General features: G+C 39.0%; 1 long non-coding RNA gene across 1 annotated transcript in view; it reads right to left on the bottom strand.

Moving 5' to 3' along the window:
* Positions 1 to 8,328: 8,328 nt before the first annotated feature.
* The window catches only part of LOC133100947 (uncharacterized), a 160,201-nt gene continuing 144,279 nt past the window's right edge, over positions 8,329 to 24,250 (bottom strand). Inside the window, exon 4 of the long non-coding RNA XR_009702562.1 lies at positions 8,329 to 8,398. This is a non-coding gene — a long non-coding RNA (uncharacterized LOC133100947). The remainder of the gene's footprint in view (positions 8,399 to 24,250) is intronic.

The following is a 24,250-nucleotide window of genomic DNA, read 5'->3' as shown; positions in this document are numbered from 1 at the left end:
ACTTATCCCCACTCTCATCAAATATGTCCCAAGCTCCCATTCACCTTAAAGGACCCACCCCAATATTACCTCTCTAGGAAACCTTCTCTTATATGCAAATAAAGTTTATGTTCCTTTGATACTCCACATATTTAATACTTACCTGCATTACAATACATTGTTGTATTATAATCACCTTGAATTGTAATTATTTGTTGACATTATTTTCCCTATAAAAACCAGGAGCATGTTAGATATAAGCACTGTGTCTTATGTCTTTTTTTTTTTTTTTTTAATCTCCACAGCCTGGCACCATGTAAAAGTACTTTCAATACTTACTCAGTGAATGGATGATATATGGATTGAGAGTTGGATAGATGGATTGTTAAATGAAAAGAACTGCTTCTCTAAGGTATGGTTTTTCTTTTTATATTGGTCTTCAACAGAGATTAGAACTGTTGCTGCTGGAATAGCTGATCTTCTGTCAGGGTAGCTGACGCCTTTGGAAAACAAAATGAGCTACATGTTAAGACCACGTTCTATGGATTCAGCGTGAGTCATCCATAGATGTCAGGCTGGTGGGTGGAGGTTCGATTAGGAGCTAAACATTGGTGCAGTCTCAAAATATCTTCCCACAAAATGCTTATCAGTCACAAGAGGAAAAATGGTGACTTTATAGTGGAGAAACTTGGTGGATATCAACTTGACCCAGTGAACAATAACCTCCCTTGTTGTGGGACAGATTAACCTTGTGTGTCTCTTGATGTGATATCCCAAGAAAAGCCTATCATAGCCTTTTCCTGCATAGAAAATATGGCCTGATTCTGGACATGAGACAAACTCAGGTAAAGGAATATCTACAGACTGAAAAGATGGAAAGACTAAAAAATGATTCCAGATTGAGTGATATTGGAAATCCATTACAATTAAATGCAATGCATGATCTTGGATTGGCTACTGGACCAGAAAAAAAGAGACATTGTTGGGATAGTTGGAAAAACTTGAGAGTGTTCTGTGAACTGGATGGTAGAGTTGTATTGATATTGTTTTCTGATTTTGGTTGTACTGTGGTTGTGTAGGAGACTGTCTTTGTTTTGGAAAGATAGACACTGGAGGAAGTGAGAGTGATGAATCATCAGGCCTGCAGTTACTGCTTAAATGGTTTAAAAAAGAATAATGATAATATATATATGTGTGTGTATATATATATATGTGGAGAGAGAGAGGTAGAACAAATGTGGTAAAATGTTAATAATTGAGAAATCTGGGTAAAGAGAATATGGGAGTTCTCTGTACATGTCTTAAAATTTTTCTGTATGTTTGAAATAATTTCAGAATAAATTATTGGCTTCCTCTTGTGGCTGAGATGGAATGACAGGGATCAAATTTACCTTCTTGCCTCAAACAACTGCCAAGGCAGCTTGAATTTGTAGGATAGAGTACCTGGGTCAGAGGAGAGAGCTGCATAGAGAACTCTGGAGATCTGTAGAGGGTTACCTTTGAGCATTTAGCAGGGTACTGATCAGCTTATATATATGAGAAAACTGTCCAAGATTGGAGAAAACGCTAACAAAAAAGTATTCAACACTCACAAAGGACCAGTTACAGTGTCTGTTCCCACCAGCCAGACTGAAAAACCTCATAATTCATGGGGTATTGGGTAGAGTAGTTAGAAGGGTCTTGCCTCAGTACTAAGGGACACATTACCAAGATTAAATGCTGCTCTGGTCCAGGCTAACAAGTCTTAAAAAGCAAGACACAAAACGATCAAAATGTTTCCAAGAAACTTAACTGCATACCACAACAAAGCTTAAGACTATTTATGGGTATACAAAAATATTTAGGAGCCAACAAGGTAAAATTCACAATGTCTGGCATCCAACAAAAGAGTAATAGGCATTCTAAGAAGCAGAAAAATGTGACCTATAATGAGGAGAATAATCAATCAATTAAAACCTGCACAGAACTGACACAGATGTTAGAATTAGCAGGCACAGACATTAAAAGAGTTATTATAACTATATTCTGAAAGCCCCCCAAATAGAGATATAGAACATATGAAAAACAAATACCAAAAATTGAACAACTAGAGCTAAAAACTACAATGTCTGAGATTTTTAAAAAATACACTGGATGGAATTAATAGCAAATTAGACATTACAGAAGAAAAAATTAGTGAATTTGAAAACATAGCAATAGAAGCAATCCAAGATGAAATGCAAAATGAAGATGATGAGCTTCAGTAACTTTGAGACAACTTTTAACATCCGAATATACCTCTTATCAGAGTCCCCAAATGTGAGGTTGGTGAGAAAGAAAAAAAAAATAGTTGAAGAAATGACTGGAAAGTTCCAAATTTGATGGCATCTAAAAACTCTACATATCTGAGAATCCTAATGAACTTCAAGCACAAGAAACATAAAGAAAACTACACCAAGACATATGGTAATCAAATTTCTCAAAAGTAGTGATAAATAGAAAATCTTTAAAAACAGCTCTAGAAAAACTACATCACATACAGAAGAACAAAGATAGAGAAGATCACAAACTCCTCATCTGACACAATACCAGCAAGATGACAGTGGAGAAACACCTTTAAAATACTGAAGGAAAAATAACTATCAACCTAGAAGTTTATACCCAGTGAAATAAAGACTTTTTCAAAGGGAACCCTCTTACACTGTTGATGGGAATGTAAATTGGTGCAACCACTATGGAAAACAGTATGGTGGTTCCTCAAAAAAGTAAAAATAGAGTTGCCATGTGATACAGCAGTCCCACTCCTAGGCATGTATCCAGACAAAACTATCATTCAAAAAGATACATGCACCCCTATGTTCATACCAGCACTATTTACAATAGCCAAGACATGGAAACAACCTAAATGTCCATCAACAGATGAATGGATAAAGAAGATGTGGTATATATATACAATGGAATACTACTCAGTCATGAAAAAGAATGAAACAATGCCATTTGCAGGAACATGGATGGACCTAGAGATTATCATACTAAGCAAAGTAAGTCAGAAGAGAAAGACAAATACCATATGATATCACTTATATGTGGAATCTAAAATATGACACAAATGAGTGTATCTACAAAACAAAAACAGACTCACAAATATAGAGAACAGACTTGTGATTGCCAAGGGGGGTGGTGGGGGAGGAGGAGAGGAAAAAAGACTTTTTCAATCACCTAAAAGCTGAAAAAATTTATCACCGGCAGCATCTCAGTATAAGAAATGTTAAAGGAAGTCCTTCAAGCAGAAGGAAAATGTTACCAGATGAAAATTTGGATTTACTCAAAAGAATGAGGAGAACCATACATGGAAACTCTGGGGAAATAGATTATTTTATTATTATTTAAACTCCTTTAAGATATTCGATTATTTAAACAAAAATTACAGCTATGTGCTATGGGGCATACGTATAAGTAAAATGGATAAAAGCAATATCATAAAGGCTAGGAAGGGAGAAATGGAAGCATACTATAGATATGGATAATATGGGAATATGTTGAACAATTCTATGTCACTAACTTCAACAATGTAGATGAAATAGATAAATTCCTTGAAAGACACAAACTACCAAAGTTCACAAAAGAAGAAATATATAGCCTCCTTAGCATTATATGTATTTTAAAAATTGAATTTGTAGTTAAAAACCTTCTCATAAAGAAATTCCAAGTTTAAGTGGCATCACTACCAAATATTTAGGGAATAAATAATACTAATTCTACATAAACTCTTCCAGAAAACTGAAGAGAAGGAAATACTTCCTATCTTATTCTGTGAGCCCACTACCAAAACCAACCAAAGACATTACAAAATAAGAAAACTACAGATCAAGATTCCTCACGAACATAGATAAAAAATTTGAAACTAAATTTTAGAAAATCAAATCCAAGCATATATGAAAGGCATAGTACATCATGACCAAGTGAGGTTTATTCCAAGAATGCAAATTTGGCTTAACGTTAAAAATCAATCAGTGTAATTCATCATATTAACACAAAAAAAGAAAAACCATATCATCATCTGAATATACGCAGAAATAGCATTTGACAAAATCCAGCATCCATTCCTGATGAAAACTCTAAGCAAACTAGTAATAGAGAGAATTTCTGCTTACTCTGATAAAAGACATCAAAGAAAACCTACAGCCAGCACAATACTTAATGATGAAAGACTGAATGCTTTCCCACTACATTCAGGAAGAATAAAAAGATGTGCCTTCTCATACTCCAATTCAACACTGTACTAGAGGTCTGGTCAGAGCAATAAGGCAAGAAAAAATGCATTTATTTTGGAAGGGAAAAAGCAAAACTGTTTTTAATTCAGAATGCATGATTGTCCATGTAGAAAATCTGATAAAAATCTACAAAAACAATCTTAGAACTAATAAGTAAATATAGCAAGTTTGAAGGATAAAAGACCAGTACCAAAATCATTTGTATTTCTGTATTTCTATATTAACAACTGGAAAATAAAATTAAAAAATAGTATTTGGAATAGCATTAAAAATATAAAATACTTAGGGATAAATCTGAAAAACGTTGGTAAGCCTTGTACACTAAAACCTACAAAATATTTCTAAGGGAAATGAACTATGACTTAAATAATTGGAGAGATATACCTTATTCATGGGCCTTAAGGTTCAATATTATTAAGATGGTAATTCTCCCTAAATTGCAGATTCAATGCAATACCAATAAAAATCTTAGCAAGCTCTTTTCTTTTGATAGAAATTGGAAAAACGATGCTAAAATTCATATAGAAATGCAAAGAGCATAGAAAGCCCAAAACATCTTTGTAAAAGAAAAAGAATGTTAGAGGTCTTATATGACCTTATTATAAAGACTTACTGTAAAGTCTATATAGACTTACTATAAAGTTAAAGTAATGAGGACACTGTGGCATTGGTTCACATATAGACAAATAGGTCAGTGAAACAGATCAGAGAATGCAGAAATAGATCCACATATATAACAACTGATGGATTATGGACAAAACACCTGTGGACAAGTAATATTCAACATAGGTGCAAAGGCAATTCAGTGGAGGAAAAATAGTCTTTTCAACAAATGATGCTGGAAAAACATTAAAAAAAAAACAAAACACGAAAACAAAACTTGGATCCACACCTAGAGACATATTAAAACATGACTCTTAAATTCATTAACTCAAAATAGATCATAGATTTAAATGTAAACCTAAAACTATAAAAACATAGACAAAGATATTTTAGGTAGATACATTCCATACATGATCTACAAAAGAAAAAAAAAGGTAGCGATGAGTCAGCAAAACCTTCAACATTAAAGACTTGTGCTCTTTACTCAGCTTTACAAGTAAGGATTAAAGTGTTGGACAAAAAAAAATCCATCCTACTGAAGGTGTCCTGCCCATGTGCTCCATTCCTTCCTGCTGTTTGGGTCCCTGAAACTGCCCTGGTTCGTGTCCTTTCTGAGTCCTGGTTTACATGTTTCTTCAATCCATTGAACATCCCCAAATCTTTCCATTAAGTTCCTTTCTCTGCTCAGAATCTCTTTCTGTTGATTGCAACCAAAAACCTTAACTGATAACGTCTTGTTAAATTAGATATTCAAATCTTTCCATTTCCCTGGTTAGAGCAAAAGGTGTATCTTTAGATTTCAGTTGAATGAATACAATAACTAAATCTAGATAAAATGGCCATGGTTTCCTCTTATGAAACTCAAGAGGAAACAGGTGGTGGTGGGGGAGATATACTGCAATTCCATACACCCAGGCTGTATTAATGGGAATAATTTGGGGGGAGGGGGTTCTGACTCTATGAGGTTTTGTGTATCCCCAGTGCCTATCAGTGTGCCTACCACATTCTAGGCGTAAAGTCAAAGAGCACACTCACCATATCCTTCCAGCAGCATCACTGCTGTGAGGGTGCTGCAATTTGAAGGTTAAATTCTTCATTGGAAAATACTCGGAAGTGTTATTTTGCCAATTATAGGGAGTTTTTGTTCCTCCGTATCACCCACAAATCATTATCCTCACCTTGCATTCTTGTTAAGTAAATTAAAGTGCTATTGCATGGACTGCCAACCACCTTGCACCGGACTGTCGTTTTATGACCCAACTCTTGGTTTTACTTTCATATGAAAATAATAACCGAGGTTCCCAAATGCCAGATGATTTGAACTAGTACAGCAGTTTTGGCAATTTCTTTTAAAGAAGCATGAACAACATATGCCTTCAAGATTCAAAGCATCTGCTGAAAGCATTTACACTTCGCATCCTTGATCTGCGAGCAGACTGTAGAATAATCCTCTGCCACCTGAGTAGGGGCGGTGTGCCTGGACGATCTGCAGGTATTATAGAGTCTGCATTTCTTGCCCTTAGAATTAGCAAATGCTCTACCTATATGTGATAGAGAGCATTTCTAGTAGAAGTGGTCTCTCTAATGTCTAATACATGTAACAATGTAGTTTCACTGTCTTTTGTGAGACCATTACAAATATGAAATCCCATTCAATCAGTGGGTGCATTTTGCTTCAGGCCAAATGTGACATTCCATCCAAGAAGCCCCTAAATTGCAGTGTTCAGATGGCAACAAGCTTTTTACCATGCAATATAAATAGCAACCTGCCAACCGGGCTTTTGATTCCTTTTTTGTGAGGTTGATAGCTCTGAACAATGACGATTTTCAGGTAGCCAGTACACTGCTAATAATCCCATGAGCTCATCAAATAGTCTAGTCTTATGTGAAGCAGAATACTTCTTACTGTGATAAATTGCTGGAGTTCCATAAATGGTCAGAAATGCAGTACACATAATATTGAAGGGGCAGTAATTTTGTTTGCTTCAAGAGAGTTTAAATGCCTCCCTTTGTCATAGAAATCCCAGAAAACAGGAGAAATGATATCAAGCTGGTTCATATGCCTCCAAACTGTCATTTAAAAAAAATTCACCGGTTCCAGGGTTTGATTATAAGTATTTTTAATGAATGGAATTAATATTCATTGAAGCATACCAATCATTCTTGAAAATGGATTTGCATTGTCAGTCTTCTATTTGTGCTTAAGATGACATTTGTGTCCTCAGAAAAGATATTCAACATCTGCAAGTATTACAGGTAGAACTTGACTTCTTCAAAACTCCTCTGGCTCCCTCCATCCACCCTGTAGCCTAAATTTACTGCATCCTGCAAGGTCAGGAAGACAATTAGGCCAAGTTTTCCCTCCTTACCTCCAACCCCACCTTCATCGGCCACTGTACTCACTGGCATACATAATGATAACAGTTCTTTATTTGCCAAGTCTATTTTAAGCCATCAGCATATAGAAGCCACTCTTCTGAACCTCCTATGGCAGCAGTTCCTTAGAATTGCAAAAAAAGGCCATCTGTTGTCTCAACTATCTGTGGAGCTGCAGTGAAGGCTTAACTTAATGCTCTTCAGCAGAGCAATAGGAAAACATCCATCACGCAGTGACAGGTTAGCTCGTCTGCCCCAATGAACGGATGTCTGCAGTTGCACACATTAAGGAAACAGAGTTGATCACCCTAAGGATACAATAAAATCTCAGAACTTCAAGGAACTAAGGACTACTGCAAAGGGGCCAGATTCTTCCAGAATGCAAAAGCTTTTTCCTAATTGTATATTTGGTGCATTCCACATTCACATGAAATTCTCAGGCCTTGGTATTGCTGACTGCGTGGGTGCTCTGGGGTCCTCGATGTGTTGGACTTTTGAGTTTTCCATTCCTGAAGTAGAATTAGCAAAATGACTCTGATTGTTCCCCCTGTGGGGAGGCAAGCTGGCTTTGCCTGCCCACATAGAAGACCTGGGAGAGTGGGGAGAGGCAGGCTCCACGATGGGACGGATGCAGGCAGGGTTTCTGTGCAGCAGTTTAGTTTGTAGCACTTTCCTCTGATCTCTGACACTCAAAACTTTCTCTTCTTTTCATTTTCTCACTTGCCCAGAAAATAGAAGTCTTCATACAGGATCTTCTTCAATTTCCCACCACTGAACCTGTAAACCTGTTTTTATTCACACTCATTCTTCTCACCTTGTTATAAAAAATAAGTACTGCCAATATTTATTAAGCAGTTATGTACCAGGCAGTGTCTTGAATACTTTCCTGATATAAACTCAATTAATTCTCAAGCAGCTCTGTGAGACAGGCAACTGTATGGTCAACAAAATGTTGGTGAGGCCACTCAGGGGCAGAGTCCCAGCGACTTGTTTAGTCACACAGCTAGGAGGTTGCAGAGCCAGGCTTCAAACACAAGTATCGTGACTGCAGATCCCGGCTTATCTACCACACTGTCCGGAATGAGGAGACCCACCTGCTGTTGATTAATGCCTCTTGCTCTGCTCTTGTGTCATCCTTCTGGAAAGATGATTGAGTGTCCACTCCGTGCCAGGCACTGGGCTAGGTTCTGGGGATAGAATAGTAAACAAAAATAGGTATTAAAGAAGTAGACACATTAACTCATATGTAATGAATGACAATGATGTGAGAAAGGAATACAAGACTAGGAGCGCATATAATAAAAGGACCTCCACCTAATCGATGAGGCTTCCCAGAAGAAGGGCTATTTATGCTGGACAGTGGAGGGTGGATAGGAGTTACCTTGGGGAAAAGGAGCAAGAACAGTCATTATGGAGGAAGGCAGATGTCAAAGATGAGCCCCCAGCTCATGGTTGGCTCATAAAAAGGTTAGTCACTCACTATTTTTGGAAGAGAAACACGTAAGCAATTTCCTGATATTTTCCCTTGACTGGAAGTCATTTTATTATATAGTATTTTATATATTTTGTATATTTAAATAGTTTAACAAATATATAAAAATACATACTAAAATATATGTATATACAAATATATAGATGAATAGAGATATATATGCATACACACATGCATGCATGTGTATGTGTGTGTGCATGTGTGTATCTCTACCCAAAAGCAGGAAACCAGAAAACCGACGCTGAAACGTTAAGAAATGTCATGGTAGAGAAAAATGAGCTAGGAGCCAGAAGCTCATGATTCTAGTATTGGCTCTGCCATTAACAATCTGGGTGACCCTGGCCCTTGGTTTCATGTCTGTAAGACAGAGATGTACCCGCCTTGGTTTAGTCCCCACAGGCATTGCAAGGATTCAATGATATAACCTACAGAGGGGAACAAGCTTTGAAAACATTCCCATGTTCTGGCTAGGAGCTTTGGAAAATGCTAGTTCAGTGGAGATTCCAGGGAAGTTTGCTTCAGTTTCCTCTGCATTATTGGATTTCTTGTTGCAAAAAAAAAAAAGTGTGTGCTTTGTGAACCAGGATTTCGGAGCCCCAGACTTCCTTAAGAAGCACAGCATACGGCCCCGAGGGTATACGGTACACACTCCCCTTTTAACAACTTCGCATTTCACTTAAGCTCGGCGTTTCTGCTTCACAATGAATGCCACCCTGCAGCTGGTGCTGGCTGGTCTTAGTTCATTTTGTGTTAGTGATTAACACAGCTGAAATTGGTTGGAAAAGGAGGAGAATGCTGTTCTGCTTGATAAAAATAAAATACATTCTTTCAATAGAGGAAGTGAACAGAAAGCAAGCAATCGACTGGGGAGCAGGAGGGTGGCCTTACAACTTCAGAAGGGAATTTAAAGTTTGGCATTGGATGCCACTGGCTTCCAGTCCTAAATGTGACACATTGAATTGTGTGTCTTGGATGTATACACACAGACGCACACACACACGCACGCACACACGTGCCTACACACATATACATGCTTATGTCTCTGTACAGATATGTAAACGTGTATTTGTATTCATAACGCACCCCTTATAGAGTTCAGTGGGTTCTGAACTGCACTGGTGTACAGTTTTATGCTTTGAGATGATTTTTCTGTTATTTTAAGAAATTGGAACTTTTAGCTATTCTAAATTTATTTCTACTGTTTTAAGTCAGGAGTTTTAGTTGTAAGCAGCAGTCAGAAAGCCATTCTAGGAGAAGAATTTATTAAGAGGCTTTTGAGTAGCTCATGGATTTGCCAGATAGCTTAGCCTGATTCTCAGCTCTACTACCAGGAACAGTGCCCAGAATCCAACTGTGGAACTGCTCTGGGGAGGATGTCACAGGGACCCCGAGGCCCTGCAGCTGGCACATCTTAGGCTGCCAGCTCTGAGAGCTGGACACTGCCTCTGGCATTACCACCTCCGCTGGCCCAGGGCCTTGATTACCCTGTAGCTACCACCACGGCCAGAGTCTTCCTCACCATCCAAGCTCCTTGTATCACAAATTCCAGATTCTAAGTCTGCGATGGATGCATCTGATTGCGGGAGCCTGGGTCACATGTTTGGGCCCCCACTGTAGAGAAATTTGAAAAACAATGAATATACAGCATTTTCAACTTCTCTGCTGCTTAATAACCTGGCCTTCCACCAAGAATCCCAAGGCAGAGAAGTTTGCAAATATGGGTAAGGAGTTCAGATACTTTCTGGGCAACCAAAAAAGAATGACAAATGTCCACTGTGACAGAGTAGTGCTAACAACTGCCAACTCCAAATTCAGAGGGTCGAGCCTGGCTTCCGTCCCAAAGAAACTCTTTGAGAAAGGAATCTACACACGGAATTCCTGGTCTCAGGAACAGTTGCAGTCTCCCAGGAATACCCTGATACATCACAACAGGAAGAAAGCAATACAGCACATGCCTAAGAAGCAGCTATTTCCATGAAGGTTTAAACAACAGAAACCCGAATAAAGAACAAAAGCAGAACCATTGATATAAAACACATGATACGTTTCAGCTGAACTATGAAAACATCTCTCACATTTTTTCCAAAAAACAGTGTTTTAGAAATGACCCATCTACTGTCTCCAGAAGGAGATGACTTTTATCCAAAGGCAGTTTGGTTTCTTCAAGTTCACAAAACGAGTACTTCCTGCCTTCCACTGTTCCACTACGGTGACAAATTCATTCGGTGAGTTGTAGAAAGCTCCTGGTCCTGTCCTTCAATGAAGTTTGCTATGCCATAGGTCAAATAAGAAGGCCTGTCACCTCTGGAATTGTCATGTCTTAGACCATCTGTAGTAGTTCCTCAGTATTCTTGAGAAAAAAAAGGAGGGGGGGACAACAGCCTCTATAAAGTAGTAGTTATGCTCTACATGGAGCCCCCTCCTTGACGCTGGTGAGGAGGTATGGTTGGGTGAGGGGTCTCAGTTAAACAAACCTCTGTGAAGGCCCGGCTCGGGCATACCCACTCTATCCTCATGCCAAGATCTTCCCGGAAAGAGTCTTCTGAGGATTTAGGTCTCTGAGTGTGGAAAGCTGGTTGGGAGCCAGCACACCTTCTCCAAAGGCACAGAAACATTAGGGCGCAGTATCAAACAGCCTTTCTTTCTTTACCCAGTCTCCATTCACCCTTTGGAAAAAATATTTTAATATCAATTTTAACATCCCACGATTGCAGAGTGACCACCTGTCACCTCTCACCACAGATCAACAACCACAGTCCCCCAGAGTCTCTGGCAGAAGGTCCTGCTTGCAGAGGAAGCAATTCGGCCGGCCTCTGGAAGGCAGCCGAGCAGCAGCAGGAGGCCTGTTAAATCCACAATTGTAGACTCTCGGGGTGGGCATTTTCTTGTGGCGTATTAAGTAACACACCTACTCAAGTTACTGTGTGAACTCAGTGGACAGCTGCCTTTTCAGTGAGAAGCAAAGGCTTGCACTGCACTCTGCCCACCCCGCCCCCCAAGTTCAAGCATAGATTCTTGAGAGAGGGATGAACGGGAAAGAACAGTGAAAATGGAAGAATATCTGAATGAAGATTCCGCTGGCCAGGAGTTACTCAATAATGGAGAACTCCAAGTGCTTGAGGGTTCACCCCAAAGTCACAACGAAAGAAAGACTGCATTAACCCTAAGTCAAGATGGAAGCAGTTAGGAAGATCCAGTCAAAATGAAAATGGTCTCTTTCTTCACGTTTGTCCAGGAAGAAATGCCTGAGGCAGGATGGAAAATGGTGGTTCAAAGGAAAGATTTTGAAGTCAGAAATACGTGGGTCCAAATTCCTTAAAGAATCGGCATGACCTTGCACGTGTCTTGCTTAATCTCTCTAAGCTTCATTTTTCTCTTTCACGATGAAAATAATATGGTGTCATCTCATAAGGTTGTTGTGGGAAATAAATGAGATAGTAAATATAAAACAGGTGATACCTACTAAGCACACACTTTATGGATCAGCTATTTTAATGTTTTCATGGCTAGTGGTAGACTAGTGTGGTTAAGACACCCCTCTTTCCCCTGCTTGGTGAATGAGATAGATATCTTTTCCTTTAAGGTACAGTCATGTGCTATTCACATTTAATATTTTATTTCATAATATGTTTCTATTTAATGAAAAACTTAAAAAGAAAACTTTCACTCTCTGCCTCTTGCTTTGTGCTTTGTGAGGTAGATGCTTTCCTCATAAACTTCCTGAAATGAATTTTGATGGATTTAAATAGAAGAATTCCATGTGAGAGGGAAAATATAGTACCCAGAAAGGGAACCCGAGAAGGAAGGCAAGTAAAGAGAAGGAAAATGTGTGGAAATACAATTTACAGGAAGACCCCTTACCCTCCTGTCTAGACTGAGTAATATAACATTGACCAATATAGGGTGTCATAGAAATGCTAATGCATAATGGAAGTAATGATCGGACTTGAAGAGAGTTTACCTCTGCTTTTATTGTGTATTCCCTTCACAGCATAGAGTCCAACTTTCTGTGGTGAGGTAGAAGGGCATGAAATATAGATTGTCAGGCCTTTGGGGATTCTGAGGAATGAAAGGTACTTAACAAGGATAGAATTCATCCTGGGCTTATTATTACCTTGCCCTCTTCCGTCTCAGAGTCTCTTGTATCATGAAGTAAGTTTGGCAAGAAAGTAGGAGAGAGAGAGAGAGTCATTTTAAATGATGGAGCAGGAAGTCTGTTCCTGGGCAATTTTTGGCAAGTTTGAGGATAAACAAGGAGTGAGGTAATGAGACTAGCTCAGCAGTTCTCCAACTTTCTTATTTCCTACCCCTTCAGAGAGCCCGTCTGGTTTCTCCTGTTAAGGAGAGAGCAATAGGAATAGGTTTCCTTTGTTTTACCTCAGAAAAAAAATATGCTACGAGAGGCAAGAACAGGACCTAAGAGGACACAGGAGGTGAAAATGAAGGAGGGGGAGTCAAAAGGAAAGGGGGCCTTTGGCAGATGTGTGATTTGGAAAAAAAAACAGGAATCGGGTGATAATGTGGAAGGAAAAGAACTAATATACTTTACCACAAATTTCTGTTCAGAATTTGACAGCTCTGATTTCTTTAAACCTTTTGGAATTTCCCTACAGCCTTTCAACATATTGTGGTTCCCAACTTGAAGACATTTGACAAAAGGGTTATGAATGAACAATAGAAAAACTCCGTGCTCCAAACCTGAGATCAAAAAAGACTTTATTTCTGACATTTCCTACTTTAAAAAAGAAACCCCCTTTTTCATAGGGAACACTAAACAATGAGAACAAATTTATACTTTCTAAATTTTTCTCATGAAAATCCTATTCAGATGCATGCTCAGATTTACGGGGGATATGAAATGTCTCCAAATGCCCATTTGGAATTTTATGCAAATCTTAGAATCACAGACATCTAGATATGGGAGGTACCATATAGGTCAACTCATCCAGAGTCCACCTGCCGCAGGACAGCCTCCTACCTGTATAACATCCCTATTAGATGCTAAATGAGCCTCTGCTTCTATACATGGGGAACTCAATGGTTCCCAAGGCAGATCATCCCTTTGTGAGAAGCTATCATGTCAGAAGATTCTGTATTGAGTCAAATCTACCCCCCTCCCTTCACCCCAATGTTTACCAATTGGATCTAGTTTTGTCCTGTATAACTTCACATCATAACTCTAAAATTAATAACTCTTCTACAAAATTGCCCTGAAAATATGTGAAGACAGCTCTCATTTCCGCCACTAGTTTTCTCTTTTCCAGGTACAGAGATAGCTCCCCTTTTTGCATCCATTCCTCAGTTGTATAATTTCCAGATAATTCTCCATCCCCATAACACTGTAGAAGTTTCTTTCTTCCTTCACTTTTTTTTTCCCTCTCTTTTAAAGGGCAAACTTTCCTAGAAGAGCAAACGAAATGTTCTTTTCTAAGATCTGATTGGGCTTAACCATTCCATATGCATTATGGCGTATAATAGTGGACTATAAAATGTTTTATTGCTTTGCATTTGAATAGAGGATGACTGCATTTGTTAAGCAAGCTCTTTCCAAACAAGTCATAATAAAAACTTTATAGCATCCCACTTCATCACATAACTTTTTAATGCTTCTCCTTTTGTTTGGTTTTGGTTCTGGTTTTCAGTCCTTCTTCACTTTTTTTTTTCCCCCTTGATGTATCAGAGTTATTCTGGAAATTCCCATGGAGAGTTTCAAGTTGGAAACCTGGTCCTAAAACGTCTTTTCCTTGAGACCCTCTCCTGGGTTTGGACTGTGAATCAGACTGTGGAAATGATGATGCCATCTGCGTGGTAGGGCCCAGTGCAGTGCATATGGGCAGTATAAAGTCAGTTTATATATGGCTTGAAATTGTATCCCAGGGTTTGGAAAATGCAGAAGTTTATGTGATGGATTTCATGACCACACATGAGGTGTTGTGGAGATACATATGTATCTTAAAATATACATAGCTACAAGAATATACATGTCTGTATATACCTATAATGGAAAGCTTTAAGCTATCAAAGCCTTCAGGCAAATATTTTACAGCTATCTAATAGCGGGTATTTATAACTTAACCTCTTGACTTCAGAAGTTGAGATTTGGCACTACAAACAAACACCAAGTAAATACCAGCCGTGATTAGTGTAGGAAATTCATTCCATTGGCACCAGATAATTAAGGTGGCCTTACTTTAAACATTTGTTCAAACGTGTAAAGGGACTACTAGCATTTTTAAAGCACCAGGACTGATTTTGAGATGCCTCTCTCTGGGATTCTGATTTTGAACACTTATTTTGGGACTTACCAAAAAAAAAAAAAAAAAAAAGTCTGTCTATGAAAAAAGTAGGATAAGTTAAAAGATTTAATGAATCCTTTTCCTCTTCATCACCCTCACCCGCTCCCTGAAATATTATCAGTATTTGTGGGTATGCCGGGAATAAGAAGATAAGCCTGTCAGTTTAACTTCAGTTAGAGAGAAGGACTCTGTAACTACTTGAAGGTATCAAATCAGGAACAGTTGGAATAGCAAGCTTGATTAAAGACAGCTAACATCATTTCAGGAAGGGGAGTCGTGCTGAACTAATTTGTTGGAATTCTTTGAGGAAATTTGCCCCAGTGAGCTGGCTGGGGGAAGGGAGGAGATTATAGACTGCGTTTTTCAGAAAGTGCTCTACAGAATTCTCCACTGTTGGTGAAAATGTTTAAGGTCTGAAGTCATGCAAGTACAGGACAATTGGCATATTGGACTAAAAACTGGCAAAAGGGGAGGAAAGAAATGGTAACTATGAACAGAAATGTGTCAGCCTTGAACACAGTAACATAAGAGGGATCAGAAGAGAAGCTGCATTTGGCAGACGAATGGGGCTTTCCCAGGACACCAAAGGTGTCCCTCTGGGAAGTTTATATAAAAGAGAGTTGGGGTGGTGGGTGGGAACTCTAGGAAGAACTGGGCCACAAGCAGACAGACTCTTTTTTGTGGGGACTTTACCTCCAGTTGGAAGGACTCTGCATTATCATGTCCTGGTTGTCAGCCTGAGCTACATAGCACATTTCTTTCTTTATTCTTCTTCTTCTTCTTCTTCTTTTTTTTTTTTTGGAGAGTCTCCAAAACAAATATACTAAGCAATTCTCTTTGATTTAAAACCTACCATAGCATGAACCCAGAGCAATCTAGATATATTCTAAGATGAAACTACCATTTCCCCTTTCTGAAGTTGTTTAAAGAGATAAGAGAATTCATAAAACAACATTTTATACCTCACTTTCAGTGATTTAATATTCTGTTTCCTACAGAGCCACAATTCTGACTAGGGATTACGCGGCCCTTTCCACTCCATCCACCTCCAAACTTTCCCCTGATTTGGCTGTTTCTCTGCTCGTTAGTGTCTTTGGCAGAGTCCAGAAAGGAAAACCAAGGCTGATCAAAATTAATTTGTTTCTAGGCCTTGTATACTTTCTACAAGACAAGGTGAAACTCTCAGGGAATAGCCGTCAACCTTCCTTTGAGTGTTTTGCTTTGAAGGATTACGGGAAAAAAATCCCCTGCCCACGTAGAGAATGGACTTGAGGACACGGGGAGGTGGAAGGGTAAACTGGGACGAATTAAGAGATTAGCACTGACATATATACACTACCAAATGTAAAATAGATAGCTAGTGGGAAGCAGCCGCATAGCACAGGGAGATCAGCTCGGTGCTTTGTGACCACCTAGAGAGTTGGGATAGGGAGGGTGGGAGGGAGATGCAAGAGGGAGGAGATAAGGGGATATATGTATATGTACAGCTGATTCACTTTGTTATAAAGCAGAAACTAACACACCATTGTAAAGCAATTATACTCCAATAAAGATGTTAAAAAAAGAAATGCTTTGCTTGGGAGGGGGATAGATTGGGAGTTTGGGATTGACATGTGCACACTACTATTTAAAATAGATAACCAACAAGGACCTACTGTATAGCACAGGGAACTCTGCTCAGTATTCTGTAATCACCTAAATGGGAAAAGAATTTGAAACAGAATAGATACATGTATATGTATAACTGAATCACTTTGCTGTACACCTGAAAATAACACATTGTTAATCAACTATACTCCAATTTAAGATTTAAAAAATTTTTAAATACTTTGCTGAAACCCTTTGGGGAGTTCAGGGTTGGAACGTGAGCCACCTGTTCTCCTTGCATTGTCCTGCAATAAACCTTTCTCTGCTCCAAAAAGAAAAAAATTCCCTGCCCACATTCGCCCCAAATAATCTCCCTCACTGGTTCTGGATAAACAGATTTTCCCAGAGGGAGACAACCTATTAGATCTTTGTTTTGGCTTAGATAATACATTTGAGGAAGGGGGATATCAGAAGAGTAAATTTTGATGAAGAATCTGGGGGCAATGTTTTCTAGGAACCAGTGCCTCAGGGGGCAGAGAAATAACACTAACGAGGAAAGCAGTGAATGCCAGACAGTGGAAATGGGGTGTTTGTGGTGCCTGCAGCCCCAAGGAAGGGTGTCCACGTCCAGAGACATTTGGAGCACTGGGCTGGCCAAACCATCCCATCTGCTGGCTGGATTAGGCCCTAGGGCTGCTGTTGTGGGATGTCTGGATTAGAGCAATAGTTTCCAAACTGAGGATGAGGAGCACTTTTAAATGTAAAAAAAAAAAGTGAGTTTTCCCAATATCATAGTTTCATATCTATTAAGAAAATTCACAAAAACAAAACATTTTGATGCATGATTATAATATATAAAAATGAGTTTTGTGATACCCACTGAGTCTGAGGCTGTGAATATGAAATCGAACATGAAGTAGCTCCTCCCACAGTCTCATGGGCTAGGTGACCAAGTCAAGAGGTGATCATCGAAGACTCTGTTTACTGATAGAAGAGATGTGAGCACGTGGTGCTACAGGGTCACATAAGAAGGCATCTAACCCAGTTTTGGCAAAGGTCAGGGAAGACTTCCCCAAAGAGGTGGCAACTCAGCCAAGACTAATGTATTAGTGGCAGGTGGCCAGAACTTGGCATACGTGGGGTATTTTAAGGAAAAGAGAACAGCATGTGCAAAGGTTCTGAGGTGAGAGAACAGGTTTCCCTCCAGGAAATGAGCAGATCAGTCCAACTAGAATAGAGTGAGGAGAGAGAGAAAGTGATAAGAGTTAAATCTAGAAAGGAATACAAAGGACAATCACTGGGCAATCTACATGTGTTATTCACACAGCATATTTACTTGGCTTTAAATTAAGAACAAAATGACTGTATAAATCTTAGAGCTTCTGACGAGAGCTGCAAGGCTCCTTCAGGTTGGAGGCTCACACTTTGGGAACCAAATGTACTACAGCAAGTGGAACTGTGCAGTCCAGTATATTAGCTTGCCAGGGCTGCCATAACAAAGTACTACAAAATGAGTGGCTTAAACAACAGAAATGCATTGTCTTACAGTTCCAGAGGCTGGAAGTTTGAACCAAGGTGTCAGCAGGTTTGGTTCCTTCTGAGGGATGTGAGGCAGAGATGTGTTCTAGGCTTCTCTCCTTGGCTTGTTGACAACTGTCTTCATGTTTACATGATGTTCTCTCTCTATACAGATCTGTCTTCAAATTTCCCCCTTTTATAAGAACACTAGTCATATTGGATTTTGTCACCCTAATGACCTCATTTTAACTTGATTACCTCTATAAAGACCCTGTCTCCAAAATATGGTCATATTCTGAGGTACTGGGTGTTAGGATTTCATCACATGAATGTGTGTGGGGGGGGACACCATTCAACTCATAACACTCAGATTAGAGTACTCAAAGCGAGTTTGGGGACCCAGAGCATTTGGCAACTTGTGAGAGGTTCCAGGGTACCTGAAGGGACAGGAGAATGGAGAGAGACAGCAAGGAAGAGGAGGGGAGGGGAGGGGGCTGCAAAGACCAGATTTGGCTCTTTCCCTACACTTGCCTCCAATTGGCCCAACTCCATGATTCCTGACAAGCTGGCTGTACCAAACCACAGGGAGTAATCATTGCATTTCATAGATAAGGAAAAGGTTGAAGTCACTTCCTTTCTCTTCTTTGCACTGTCTAACGGACCATCTTGCTAACAAAGAAGATCTTCTCCAAATGAATGCCTCCCTCTTGTCATGGGGAAGCCAAATCCAGAGTTAATTTTGACCTTGGCTCTTTGGAGAGAGTCACCTAATCAGAGTATTTCTCAGGAGAGATGTGTTCCCCACAGCCTTGCCTCCCACAGCAAATAGCCTCCTTCTTCAGGGCTCAGAGTAACTCGTGCTGTCCGAATTATGCAGTGTCAAAAAGACCACTTAGAAACAGCCACCCATTCACTCAGTTTGGACAAAAACAGATTCCAGTTCTCTACGTGGAGCCCCTCAAGAGAGGGCAGTTAATGAAAACCAAACTATTGGGGGTGAATTTTGATACTTTTTTTTTTAAAGCCTTGTTCAGGCAGAGCAGAATCAAAGTTTCTGTGTGCCTCTGTGGGCAGCATCTTATTGTCTTGAGGAAATCTCTGGAAAATGTCAGTTGATTTGAACCCTCTTATTATTTTTATTTAATTTCCAGATGTGCTCTGATGTTTTTTTGGAAAATAAGCCCTCATGATTAATAGCCCCAGCAGTGTTCAATCAGTAGAGATTCTGGGATTGTAAGTGCTATTTCTCCTTATTTTCAGGGTCTACTTAATCTCACTCTTTTCTCTTCAAATAAGAGGCAAGACTTCATTGTAATACCAGGCAAGGGAGAAGAAAGCAAGGTTTTAAAAAATGAAGATATGGCAACTTTCTGAAAAGCAAGTAAGGTGGAATGGGTTTTCCTACCCTTTCCTGGCAACTCCCCACACTGAAGGTAAGATGAGAGAGGCAGCGCTTTGGAAATATCACTCAAGGCTGAGAAGGACTCATCCATTCTTTTAGAATAAAGAGGGAAAGGAGAAATGCTAACTGGAGACTAATTTTCTCAGTGAAAAAGGTGTGATTAATTTGTAGATGCTTCCCTTTAAGGCCAAAACACATAAGTGTTTCTGCCCCTTCTCCCCTTCCTCAGCAGAACTGAAGTCCATTTCTACCTTTCCACCCAACAGTGGATTTGGACTTGTCTGGGCGTGACTGTCCGTGGTCATGCCTGAGGCCATCTGAGAGACCAGGTCTCAGAGAGGATTCCTTTCTAATATTCAAAGACACAGCTAGATGGTGTTTTCCTAGAGCCCAGGACTAATGCTCCCCGCTTAAAGGAATGAGCACACAGGTAAGTTGAATAATCCGGAGGAATCCCTCCTAAGTCTCCAACACTGTGAACTCTGGATGGATTGGGGAGATAATGTTTAAATTTGAACTGAAGGACAGATTGAACAATTTTCAGGACTCTCAGCTTGTGATTGTGTGTTGACTGCGGGACCATTTTGTTGCTGCCTATATTTAAATGAGCTGAAGGTATGTAGAGTTTAGGATAGTGCCTGGCACATGGTAACTATAAGATCACATTTTGGACAGAAAATTGCCTGGAAATAGGTCAAAACCATAAGCAGATCATTTGGAACTTGGTTTTCCAGCCTCCTATCTGGCTCTTAACTTGCAATTCTATGTAAGTAGGCTGTTATGAGCCCCTCTGCAGAGTGAAGAATACTGTCCACAGAAAGTCATTTTCATCTTTATAATTTCATAAGCCATTAAAATGGTGATTGAATTACTTGAGAGAGAAAGTGGAACAATTGACAGTAACAATGTATGAGGGGCTTACCATATGCTAACTGTGCTGGGCTCTGTGCAAAACATCCCATTGGATTCTCTTAACAACCTTGAAATGTAGCCTTAAAAAGGTAAAGTGATTTGCATCAAGTCACACAGTTAATGGGTAGACAGAGTTTCAAGCCCAAATCCATCTGACATCAAAGCAGCTGCTACATTATCTCTTGTGTGGACTAATGGTTTGTCAAACGCTTAGTCCTGATTGTGGGGAATCAAGAATTATGGAGCTTTTTAATCCATGTGCAGTTAATTCTTGTTATTCACCATAGTCATATGCTATAAAGTCACCACAAACACTGAATTAGCAAATCCTGAATCACTGCTCCCAGAGGAAATTTAGGGTTAGGTTCCTGTGAGTCTCTGATCACAACATTTTTGTCAACCAATCAATACATAGTCTTGTTTTTTTATGTGTTTCTGTTTAAAGATACCTTATTTAGTATATGTTATTGATTCATTAACATTGAACTCCAGGCCTAGAAGCACTATAACTTATTCCTGAACAAAGCTTATCTAACATACATGTTTTCTCCATAAGACACTTCACAGCCTTCTTGTACTTAGGAACGTTAGACAGCATTACATTTGGGGGAGGGGCATTTTAAAAAGCAAAATTTCCAACAAAAAGCACAAATATGCAAAAACATGACACTATACCACAAAAAAGGACAATTTTTTATTGTATCGGAGCTGAAACAGAAGGTGCAGGGTATCATCTTGCTTAACCTCAGCTGGGAATGTGTATATTGAGCAACTCAAAGTTTTCGCCATCCATGTTGGTGAATAACTGCAAAAGTGCTCTGAATATTGGTTTTAGGGTTACAAATAAATTGTAGCAAGTTGGCAAATCTGTAATTACAAAATCCATGAATAATGTGGATTGACTCCTTCCTGAAGTAGTTATTAAGCTAGTCCAGGCAAAGAAATCCTACATTTCAGCAGAAAAATGAAACATTGCTCTTTCAGTCTAAATGTTTGAATGAAAAGAACAAAATACTTGCTAAATACATTCTTTTAGTTTTTGCTTATTTAAGTTCTCTGAGTCCAAAGATGCAACTCTTGTTTTATTGCGTTGTTCCATGTAGAAGAGGAGTTTTCCAAAGACATTTACTTTCAAAGTTGCTAAAATTTCTTTTTAATTAAGTTCTTAATGAAATTTTTGCCTATCAAGAGAAGAGCTCATTAAACAAAAGATTCTATAAGTGCAATACTTGATTTTTTATTCTTTTGTCAATTTCTTCCAAATGCTTCTGATTAGCTGCTTTTTCAGTTCAGTCAAGAGTAATATCATCAGCCATTTCAGCCCTGTCCAAATCTTGGGTGGAACACAGCTGCTCAGAAATCTCATGGAGACCACCAGACTCAATCTTTTCCAATAAAAGAGAGAGGAGGAATTAAGTGCAGCATATTTAGTTAACCACTCACCTAACACACATAATAACTTTCAGGAAACTCTGTGGAACACAGAAATCAAGATGCTGAAAATCAGAGAAGGTATTCTCTGTTTTTCCTTTTCCAGGATTTTTCTTTATAATGAATGATTGGTAAGCACTTGGCTAATAATGGTGAAGTATCTATGGAGAAGAGGATGCTTGCCTTTCCTTTGACTGACATGGTGGAACATTTTGTTACTACTGCCTAAAAGCTAAAGTCAATCTTTTAACCTGGCTTTCAAGGTTTTCCATGATTTGGACATAGTTTTCCTTACACTCTTATTTTCCACCACTGCCTTATTCAGAATCTCTGTCCCAGCCAAGTGGGTATTTTATGTAGATGAAGAATGAGGCATGAACCATAACTGTTTAGAGTTTAGAGTCTAGTTGAGAAGATAAGACTAACATCCATAAAAGTGAAAGATGGCAGGCAGTTATATAATTGAGTCACTGATGTGACATAGACTGTAAAGTTTATATGAGCTTGAAATTGCGAGTGCACATGCAAGAGAAAGACAGAAAGAGAAAGGGAATGGATTAGTCAGGGAAAGCATGGTGATGGCAAAATGGTTCTTGAAGAATAGCGAGGATTTCCATAGATCTGGGGGAGGCGTGGATTGGAGAGGAAGAGGAGAGAAGAGTGAATCCAGAGGAGGGAACCCAAAACAGTGAAGGTTTGCCAGTGGGAATGCAGTTTGTGGTACTGGAACTGTAAATAAACCAACCTGTTTGGCAAAGGCAGTTCACATGAGAGAGTAGGAGGAAACAAATTTGGAGACACAGGAGGAACTGGGTTGAGATGGGCATGTTAAAAATAGGTAGAAGCATTGAAATTTAGTGAAGTAGAAAAAAGATAGGTAGACGCATTGAAATTTGGTAAAGTAGACAATAGAAAGCCAATGAAGTCTTTTAAGAAAGCATGCCAATAAACCAACTTGCAATAAATTGTGGGTGACTGAAATATACAATTACTGATCTTTTTTTTTTACTCTGTATAACAGGGATTCTGTTAAACATTCACCCAGCTTTCAACAAAATTTATTGAATGCTTATTATGTGCTAGACATTTTGGAAAGTGATAGAGCTATGGGAGTGGACAAGATCAAAATGAATAGCAAAATGGTCTTTCTATTCCTGGAATTTATATTCTAGTAATGTTCATTTTCATTTTTCTCTTTTGACCCAATATCTCAGATGGAAAATTTTTAGTAAATATGAGACCTTCACCTTTCTGCATTTGTAAACATGTTTGTGTTTAACTTAGCCTTCCAAGAAGCTGGTACTTTAAAGACATAGCACTCTTACTGAGGAGAAACCTTCTCTGGCCTCTCCAAACTGGTCAGGAGCCCCTTAGCAGTACTCTCAACACCCTGTGCTTCTCCTTATTTCTAGATAGTATTTAGAAATAGCCCACTCTGGTCATAGCTACTTTCTTGGCATCTGCTGTCGACTTACTCCAACTAGATTGTAAGTACCCTGGGACAGAATCTTCCTTCATCTCTACATTACCACTGGAGGTGCTCAATAAATGTTTAAATAAAATGAGTAAATGGAGGCATGAAAGTGAGTTTTCCTTATCTGGATTTTTTTTCCCTTTGGGTCGAGTTTTTGAGGGAGAAAGGATATGCCTAGTGCAAGGGAGAAAGATATGGTCCACCTTTATCTTTATATATGAGATAACACTTTTGAAATGTGTTTGGTTGTTCTTATCAGGCTAATTGGAATGGGGTAACAGAACTGGATATCTTGCCTTAAGGTGATTTAAAAATGACAAACCTCATGCATTTTTTCTTTTCCTTAATGGCTGTAATATTGACCCACCCCATAAATCACAACAGTTGGTTCTGTCTTAATGCCATAGGTATTTCTGTAATATAGACTGTTCAGTACATTATCGGGCAGTTATTAGTAAGAACAAGGCAAATTTGATTTAACTGTAGGCATCTTCTTGGAACCTTCTAACTCTGAGGTTTGGATTTAAAACACTTTGGATGTCACCATGAGACTTGCTACTTACAATTGATTGTCTATAATGCTCCCTGGCAGCTTTGCAAAACAAATCTTGGAAAGCGCCTAGAGAAAGCCATTCTTCCTAGAAAACTTGGAAGTCCTTTTAATTCAGTCTGGATGCCAAGGACAGTGAATGAAAGTTTTTGTCTTGTTTGTGTATTTTCCTGCTGCTTTTCTCATTCGCTCATTCTTTAATTTTTTATTTGATTATTTATTTATTCAATTTTTTTTTAATAGCAAATATCTTAGGTTTTTAAACATCATTGTACTCTATGGCTATGGGAATGCCTCAGTCAGACTCTAGGAGGCGCCCCACAGTGAGCCTGGGAGGGGAAGGAAGGAGCTCTCAGACTGGAAAAAGAACCACAGAA

This window comes from Eubalaena glacialis, chromosome 11 (genome assembly GCF_028564815.1).
Source record: "Eubalaena glacialis isolate mEubGla1 chromosome 11, mEubGla1.1.hap2.+ XY, whole genome shotgun sequence".
Lineage (NCBI taxonomy): Eukaryota > Metazoa > Chordata > Mammalia > Artiodactyla > Balaenidae > Eubalaena > Eubalaena glacialis.
This window is presented reverse-complemented; position numbering and strand designations above follow the sequence as displayed.